Source organism: Brachionichthys hirsutus, unplaced genomic scaffold, assembly GCF_040956055.1.
Source record: "Brachionichthys hirsutus isolate HB-005 unplaced genomic scaffold, CSIRO-AGI_Bhir_v1 contig_470, whole genome shotgun sequence".
Taxonomy (NCBI): Eukaryota; Metazoa; Chordata; class Actinopteri; order Lophiiformes; family Brachionichthyidae; genus Brachionichthys; species Brachionichthys hirsutus.
In genome coordinates, this window is record NW_027180907.1 from 2,764 (window position 1) to 12,570 (window position 9,807).

At 43.6% G+C, this 9,807-nt stretch overlaps 1 non-coding gene across 1 annotated transcript; it reads left to right on the forward strand.

Moving 5' to 3' along the window:
- The first annotated feature begins 7,873 nt into the window (after positions 1 to 7,873).
- Positions 7,874 to 7,946, forward strand: trnar-ccg (transfer RNA arginine (anticodon CCG)). The gene has a single exon. It is a non-coding gene; the product is annotated as a tRNA-Arg (tRNA).
- The last annotated feature ends 1,861 nt before the right edge of the window (positions 7,947 to 9,807 follow it).

Here is a 9,807-nt window from a genome sequence, read left to right on the forward strand (position 1 = left end):
GCTATCCTAGTAAATTTTATGACAATAGGGCACACTCAAAATGACAATCCCAGTAAACAAGCCCCCATTCCCCCCCCCCCCCTCCTCTGGCATCACTCCCGACCCCTGCCAGTCTCTGGGAAACTCCCAGCATGCTCTCTTTTCCATCGGGAACCGCAGGAAATGAGTCTCGGACAGCGCTGAAGTTTAATAAAAAATAAATGAATGGGGTGTCCCGGGGACAGAGTGAATGAAGAGAGGGAGAGAGAAGCTGAAGTCGGTGCCCTGAAGTGGAGGACAGGCAAGAGAGCGGATGGAAAGGAAAAACAAGGTTTATATTTGAGCCCATTACTGTGTGTTTCTGTACAGTGATGAATCGGGGAAACCAAAACCATCTGCAACGAGGGGTTCTCGCGAACCAGAATGGCAATGTGGATCAACTGGCGGATCATTTAAAACCCTCTAACCCTCCCTTTACCCTTTCTTACAATGACCAGTGGGCACAGAGCCTACAAACACAGCGCAAGACACACACTCAGACACAATTTGCCTGCACACATGTTTGTGTGTGTGTGTGTGTGTGCACAGATCCCTTTCTTCCCTCTACTGACACAATATGTCTCATGCTCTGAATGGAGGGACAAACATTCCAGACATGCCAAATGTCGGCGCTGCTGGCGAATCATTAAACTGTGGAAGACAAACTGCAGGATACCCACTTTTTCTCCCATGTCTTCTCTAATTGCCCTTATAGCTTTAATTGATGTTAAACATGAAACAGGTATTAAAGTAAAGGGAAGATGGAAAAATGGAAATCTGCATGGCATTTGGATGTAAGTGGATCCATTTTATGCTTCAGCCAGGATATGTGATAACTCCCTAAATTAGGGAGGGTATTATCTCCATTCAGCAGCTGACTGCTTCCAGGATTACACTTTACCATTGGGCCACCACGACAAAAAAAAAAAAAAAAAACTTCCAGGAAAAGACGTCATGAGAGAGTGGAATAAAAACACGAAGAAAAAAATATATAGGTTGACTGAACAAATCTCTGAGCTTGCCCCAAATATAGGGCTGATTCTGAAATGCTAGTTGTTGGAGTGGGAACTCACATCCCCTGAGGGCCCGGGGGCCCCCCCCTTTGAAAGCGCGGCCGTCTAAGTGCCTGAAGTGTAACACCAAGCAGTCTATTGAGAAGCAGGTGATGTGCAGAACAAAGGGAGGATTCAGCACCTCAGTGACACAGTGGGAAAGAGATGAGTGATTATTAGCCTCACCAAGGGCCTTGACAGACCATTTAAAGGCAGCTTCCTTTGATTGTGACAGTGTAATTGTTTCACAGATACAATCACGTTGAGCGCTTACCTGAGGCTGGGGAAACTGGACTTTCATTAAAGTGTGGGATTGTCTTCAGGCTGCTCTGTAATTGTGTCTGTTGTCTTGTTGGTGAAGTTGTCGACCTCTGCTGCCCCCCTCCCCCCCCCCGTGTGTGAATGTGTGGGGATATGGCTGCAGGGGATTTAAAATGTGAAGCATCAGGTGTCGCACATTTAAATGAAGTCAAAGTAAAAGTGTTTGAGATGTAAATAGGTTATTCTATTATTGTTGCGGCAAATATCAGAGGCTGTAATTAATTGAGGGGAAGAAAAAAAATGAAACTGAAAATATTTGAGAATAAATGAAACTCAGAGTGTAAGAGAAGATAAATAAATGGCGCATGAAGGTGGGAAGTCATCTCACTTAATTCCAGTCTCCTCAACAGAGAGTGCTGGCCCATGTGTTTGTTTTTGATTCAGCGGGCTGAGATGACACAGTCTGTTGGGTACTCTATTGGCCATGAGGTTTGGGTCCATTGAACGTGGCTCTGAGTCCAAGGGGTGAGCTGACTTTGTAAAAAAACACGCTGAATGGAGAGAGAAGACGGGATGTTTTTTTGCTCGAGATTGTTATTTAGCCACCCTGTCAAGATGCTTAAGAGTTTGGTGCCTGCAACTCCCAAATGTATTAAAACGCCTTGTAAAAGCTTTGATATCATTGCCTGCTTTCTCAAGAATGGAATTAGCCACATTCAGGAATTTGTCTGGCAAAGGATGTTTGCCGATTTATTCAAGGAATTACACAAGTTGAGAAACTGATGTCGCGATTACAGATTTTTCAACTTGATAAGTAATGCTGAGAGTTTAACACAGGAAGTCGCCCTCGGTTGTTTGTTCCTGCATGTCGAAATGCAGCGTGAATTATTTCTCATTAAAAGAAAAATACCTTTGTATTATTTTTGTTTGAATCAGTCACGCTTCCCGCAGCATATGTAACGTAATCTCAGTCCCTTTCCTCTTGGTTTTGTATTCGCCGCTCAATTAAAGTGATGTATATTTGTTGTCAAATGACAAATGTACGCTAACTAGAAGCTTGTGCGTGTGCGTACTGTGCGACTGCCGCTGACCCCTGTCCTCCATGTTCATGCTCAAAGTGCCCACAGCTCATTTAGAAGCTGTTGATAGGTATGGTGCAGATCAAGTACAATGTGGGGTAAGCACAAAAAGTCAATGAGGAGTCGTTAGTAAATGAGAACAAAAATCTTTGGGGGGGGGGGGGGGAGATGAGTGCTCAAAGTGAAGATATTCTATTTCAGCTGAAAACAACATTTTTTGCAGTGCTCTTTTCTCATCACATGACTATCTTTCCAGTCTTTTAAAGCTTGGTTAGCTTTATCCGGCTAACGTACAACAAACAAAAGTGAAAATGTAATTGGTGGAGATTAAAATTAAAATTTGTGAGGAAATTACAAACAGGTAGAGCTCTTAGTATATCTAAAAGATGGACGTCTTGCAGACCCTTATAAGCGTCCGACTGAGCTAATTGATACCTCGCTCAATGCATGCTAAGCTGAGCAGCCAGGTAGCTGCTTCTTTGAGCCTTGTGGGAAATGCAGTTCAGACGATGACCACTTCAAAGACCAGTGAAAGTAAGATAAGTAAGCAAAATAGAATCAACTTTCCACTTGTTGCTATAATACTTTTCATATTTATGAACATATAGCCTTAATACACCTGCAGATCCAGGTGCATACGCAGTCATATCATGAGGAGAAAAATGGTGGCTCCTCTGTTGCCCGCGGGGCAGTTAAGTGACAGCTGACAATAATATTGTAATCCCTCAGCGGGTTGGCGTGTGTCCATTAGTTCCTATGCTGTGCATTTTACACAAGAGGATCACTCTTCAAGCCAAAGCTCATTCCAAAAGGTTTGGGGAAGTGGAGTTAATAGGGCTCCCAGGAGCAGAACTTTAATAGGGATACTGGTGGGCCTCAATCTCTGTGAAAAGATCAGTTCCCTTGTTTAATGAGGCTCTGCCCCCCCCCCCCCCCCCCCCCCCCCCAACACACACACACACACACCACAGTCCTAACTTTGCTTGCCGTTTCTCACATCCACCAGATCAGATTCACTTCCTTCTCACGGTAAATCTGGAGAGCAGCAGCCCTGATCAACGTTAATTACCTGCACTCCTCCCGGAGGAAGTTCACTCACTCGTCAGATAGCCGCTCGGCTGCTAAAACGCACCAGGCTCGTGCGTATGTGTGCTTGCATGTATGCGTGTGTGGAAGGGGAAATTGAGCTACGATAACAGGAGATGAGCAAATTGAATTCTCACACCATGCATCCACACGGAGGATACCTCCTTCATTCAAAAAACTCCCACCTCCCCTTCCCTCCCTCCCTCCCTCCTGCCACTGAGTCCCCATCTCTCTGTTTATAATTGCTTGAGCCCCCAGAATTTAAAATAATAAGATCAGGTTTCCAGGCAGGTAAGTGCATCCAGACTTGTTATCTGTGATATCACCAGGGCTTTAGCCCTCTTCCTCCCTCTCCGCCATTCTCTCTCTCTCTCTCTATCTCTCTCTTTCTAAGGCACCTTCTGCTTCTCTAAAACTGTACAGTGAAACACTACACTTTGCATTATATACTCGGAGAAAAGCGGTTTGTGCAGCATCTTGTCATCATTTGGGCGACCGGCCGCTGTTTGAAGTACTCTCGGGTTCAGGGCTCGGCATATAACAGTGACGGCTCGGCTGAACAACAGCGTATTATTTACCCAGATGGGGTTAATTGCTGAATAAAAGAATGGCTCTTTTCAGTTGACCATTGTAAAGCTTCGCCCACCCCCCTACCCATCCTTCATCCATGCACACACACACACACACACACACACGCACACACACACACATTGCATGGTGGAAGAAATATGAGCACACATAGGGAAAGCGCACACACAAGGACACAAGGACACTTTTACTCACTATGTGAAATATTACAAGAATGCCAGTGGGACAACACACACAAATGTACATACATGTGATGTGTATCTGGAAATACACCAAGGCTCATGGCTGATAATGAGAAATGTTGAGGGGTATGGGGGAGGGGGGGGTAACCCACCAGCACTCCCCATCAGATCATTACTGAATGTGGCATCATCCCACAAAAATGCAGGCCTAAGAGCACATGGAGTACAGTTACTTATCTAAATGAAACTCACATTGCATGTGTAATCAGATGAAATATGATGGCATGAGAGGAAAAATCAGAGTGCGTGAGAGGGAAGAAAGGGAGAAAAAGAGTTAATGCACACAGGGGGGGGGGAGAGAATGTGAGAAAGGAAGAGGAGGAGAGGTTAAATAGCTCCCACACGTCAGGGCAGGATGGCAGGTTGGACAGGGTTTGACAAGTCCCAGAACAGTAGCCTCTCCTGATCCCCATTAGCAGCAGCCCGACAGTATTTCTCCTTTGAAGAACAGAAAGTCAACACTCCATTTGTGGAGATAAGGTGCAGGTAAATCAGTGAGCATGGGGCTGTGGAAAGTGTTTGGACTATCCCGGCTGGGGACAAAAGAAAAGGTTAAATCATTTGAACTATGAGACATTGTGTGTACGACTCTACTTTCCTCCCTCTTATTTCAAAAACTCTTTATTAGTCTCGAAATTCATGTTTTCTTCAAAGTTATTTGCAGATTACTCATTTCTAAACTTGAACTTAAAAATGAAATTTGTGGATGTCACACACCTGAACAGAGCCTGGGAGTGAAAGACCATTAGAGCTCCTTCTCTCAGTGGCCTGCATATGTCTTAAGAAAGGCTGTACTCTCCAACCCCCCCATTTAGAAGCCCTGGTGTCTCATCAGAGCCCCACTCTTCAAACAGGCCTGCATTGATTAACTCGGGGGGGCTTTCTCTGCTATCCACCTATTAATTATATGGCCTTCATTAACACTGGGCTGATGAATGGCCTCTGCTGCAAAGCCGAGTTAAGAGGAGGTGTTAACACAGCACCTGCCTGCACTCATGTGGCCACTTATTAACCAACAATGACCTTCCACGTCATAAACCCACTGGCCGGCTATTTGCCGTCTAATAAACAGAGCCCCTTTACTTGGGTGCTCCCCCCCCCCCCACCCCACCCCCTTGGTCCCCTTCAGTTGAGCCCCTCTAAGTTTATTGTTCTGGAGAAGAAGAAGAAAAATAGATCCCTGTAAACTTCAGACACCTGGAATCAACTAAAATGCAGATCCATGGGACCAGAACGGAGTTAATAGGTGCTGAATGGATTGACGAAGCGCCTCTCCACAACCTCTGAAGAGAAGACAGAGGCAGCCATAGGTGAGTGTCAAAGCAGCTCTTTCTCTCGACATCGTAGCTAATGGTAGCAGCGCTGCACACTCCTCCGTCATAATAGCATCCATCCATCCATCCATCCAGATCAACAGGTATTTGGATACACCGGGACACAACTGTCCTTCATTCAGTCTTAAGGTTCCTTTCCCATCAATAATTGTTTCCTTACAGCATCACACATCTTTTATAGGAACAGTCACAGTACTGAAACATATTTTGAATAGTATTGCTATCACTGATTTTTCTGTTGTCTCAGAGGCTACTTCAGTAGTTCATTTATAAGCATATTTAAGTATCACCTAAGAAAACATTCTTCTTCTTCTACTTCTTCTTCTTTTTTCCTTAAATTCTCTTTACAATGAGATTTGTCTCTAATCCTTTTTTAATATATTAAATTACATTCAATTCTGCACTGTGTTTATTCTTCTTTTTGTATTTGTTTAAAACAATTACTGTAGACTGCCAACTAGTGGCCAGACATGCATGCTACAGCCTCGAATGAACAATGATTCTTTTCACAATGATGTCATATGAATAAGGAACTTTACAACACAAAGGAAAAACTGTACAAAAACTCTGATCATTTATTTTCACAAATTTGTGCTCGTGACAATGTGTGTGACATCTGGTTGTGGTCAAGGGAAGTCACCTAAGCCTGACTGAATAAACAAACATTAAGTAATGACTAATGCTATAAATGATGAAATGAAAAGCAAAATGACATCATCCCATAATCACTGAGTAAAACGCTGCATAATGAATGACGTAGATGCCATTCACAGTAATTCACTGTTTAATTAAAGTTGTTTTAGTCAAATCTCTTATGCATTAGACATGATACTATATTAATTACATATATAGAAATAAAGTTTTTAATTACCGGTAGGCTGAATAAATTTCTGTGTGATGATGACATATGATCAATGTTCTCTTAAAAGGGTGCTGTGGTAAAAGTGCATTAAAGCTGTTACAGTTCTGGTTTTGACATTTCTACAGTGCTGTGCACACGCGTGTGTGTGACTGGATGGATGTCTTAAAGGCCGGCGTCTATGAGACAGGATGTCTGCATGCGTTAAACACGATGGTGGGCTGAAGAGAAAGTAAAGACAATTGTTTTGATGAAACAAAGACTGTTGAAGAGGAAGACTAAAGTTGAAAAAAGGGGAAAAGGAAAAAACAGAAACAAAAAACAAAAAACCTCAATGACCGGGATTGTTGGTGGGACATATTTCTGTCACGGCCACAGTGGTAGTAGTTTCAGCCATTTGCTCATTGGTTAGAGTGCTCTAGTCTAGAGCGATGTGTGGATGGAGGCCTCTCAACAGAGGGCTATAGGAGGGTTGATCTCATGTAGATATAATGGTCTGGGGTTCAGCCACCGTTCCATCCCTCCACAGTCCAGGGGGAGGAATGGGAGAGTAGAGGCATGGTAATGGGTCTTAATGTGAGGACGTATTTATTTCATCCACTGGCCCAAGTAATTGGCTGTCTTTCAGTGTGGCTGGGGTTAAAAAGTAGAGTGATGAATGGCAGTTTTGACAGGACTTAGCTGGCTTCCGCTTTCACTTCTATTCTTCCCTCTGTTAGATGGATCCTGTCGCTGGCGTTGGCAGAGGGATCCACTTTGAACTCCTTCATCCTGGGCCAAGACCTCAAGGCCAACGTTAGCAAAATTACCAACTGAACATTAAATGAAACATGGATTAAGGGAAACAACGGAGCTATTAGCAATGAATAGAAACCATGTATTTACCCCAGACCTTAGCATAATTCTTCCCGTTTGGAAGTGACCAGAGTCACTTTGGGAGTATGGAATAAATGGGCATGTCAAACCTTTTAGCGACTAATCTCAATGAATGTAATGATGAATTCAGCAAGAAAGCACAAGCGGAACCAATTATGGAAGCCACTGCCATGCTGGCACGAGAGTACGTTCCTGTCTATTATTGTAAATGTATTGTACAAAACCTCCACTAATTCCAGAGTCAGTGCATGATGGGAAATCAGGGTCTCTGTAGTTGGCTCTGCTAAAGTTTCACTTGTTCATACTCATGTCTGAAAAGATTCATATCTGTGCATTCAAGGCAATTAAGAGTCAAAAAAACACAGAATAGACGACCTCTGGATTTGGGAGTGATAGCTTTTGACAAAAGGTTGTACTTGAACCTTTCATCCATTCTGTGGCCTTCCAAAACTTATGAGTACCGGTAAGTAAATATGTTGACCCAGTGGCCTAATGGATAAGGCATCAGCCTCCGGAGCTGGGGGTTGTGGGTTCGAGTCCCATCTGGGTTGCACTTTTGGGTGCGGCAGAAGCTCAGTGGCCTGGGACGGTCTGGGAGCCAGAGGCTTGTGCCTGTGGACTCATGATTGGAGAATGGACAGTCTACCTCCAGGGCACTGCCAAGGTGCCTTTGAACTGCATGGCATGCACTTGTCTCCGCTGCAGGGCTGTGAGAGGGGCCCATGCTACAGTAAGAAAATGACATTTCGTTGTGTGTTTGCCTTGTTTATATACATACATGACAAATAAAGCTCTTCTTCCAAAAAAAAAGTGTGGTTTGAGCTATTAAAATAAATCTACAAAGCAGTTCCATTTAAGGTTTTCTTTGGCCTGGAGTCAACTCTCTACAAGTGATTTTGAAAGCCAGAAAAACACATTCATGAGGTTCCAGATAAATAATGGAGGAATACGTAATTCCAGAAAAAAAGGAAATGAATGGTGGATGAACAGGTAGCCTCTACCACCTCTTATGTTTCTGAGGTCTTGGCTGAGAATCGGACCCGGCAGGTAGATCCAACTATCCCCATGGAAGAGGTAGGGATGTCATGTCGAATTACATCTGGAGGGGATGAATTGTTTCACAGTTGCCAGGCCCACCTAACCCTTCCAGCCAAATAAAAGCCATTTAATGCATCTCATAAATCTAATCAAACAAGCCCCTCTTGCTTATTACTCCATTCTGGGGTCCTCCCTTATGCCATGCATGACGCCTCATGCCAGGACTGAAAAATCAAAACCTTAAATCCTTCTTAAATCCAGACATGGACACAGTATGTGTTTAGCTTTTTTTTTGCTCAGAGGAGATTTGAAGAATTATGTTCCCTGTTATACCTTGGATGATCCCTTGATTATGGTTATACAGTTTGTGCTGAAACTCTTAAGCAAGTTGGAAAAATGGGCTTCGAGCATGCAAAATGTACTGCTTTATGGGAATGAATCAACCATGTGACAGCCTTTAAATCCTCCAGAGTCCCTCAAACAAATGTTACTCCTGATGGTCTGAGAGGAAGTCTTTGCCACATCCAAAAGTAAATTAAATGCATATTTATGTCTCTATTTTGTCTCACACTCTTTTACTTTCCCTCCCTCCCCTTCCTCCTGTGAAGCAGGGAGAACTTTCCGTGCTTGAGCGGACTAGGCCGTAGGGATATTGGTCGAGACAGGCAATAGTGTTGATTACTCATTGGCCATTAGATTGCTTTCACTGCAGTGGCTAAGCCTCCTGCATCATGAGATCGCTTGGCTGAGTGCAAGATTAGAGAGCATGCTTTGCTCAAATCCCCCTACTCACCCCCACCCACTGACCCGCCACCCCTTCACCCCTACAAGCCACTCTTCCCTTCCCTTTCCTTTCCAACCTCAACAAAAAAAAAGTTCATCTGGCTCCCCTCAGGTCAGTGAGGCAGTGCAGTGGCAAGACAGGTTGCCTAGCTGTGCAGTCCTTATTACCTCATTTCCTGTGACCACAGTTTTACCCCTTTTTCTTTTTCGAGTACAGGAAAATGTTTTATGATGGCAATACATAGTTAATGGTCCCTATGACTTAATTGTTTTAGGGTCAATTTAGAGAGACAAATTAAACTGAACCTGATTGTTTTGTTGGATCCCTTGCATATATTTTGAAAGCAAGGAGGGAGTGGGTTCTGTCACATGTACCGAACACACATGGATAAACATACTGCCACACAGTTTTGTGCTTTTGACACCCATGTGGACAGAATGAAGGCTGGCGAGAGCTCGATGTGAAATAAAAAAAAAAATCCTGCACCCATTTCAGTTTTTGTTTTGTTTGTTTTATTCCTCTCTTTCTAGTATTGGCTTCTTCTGCTCTGGTGGGATTCAGAAAAAAAGAGAGATTTCCTTCATAAAACA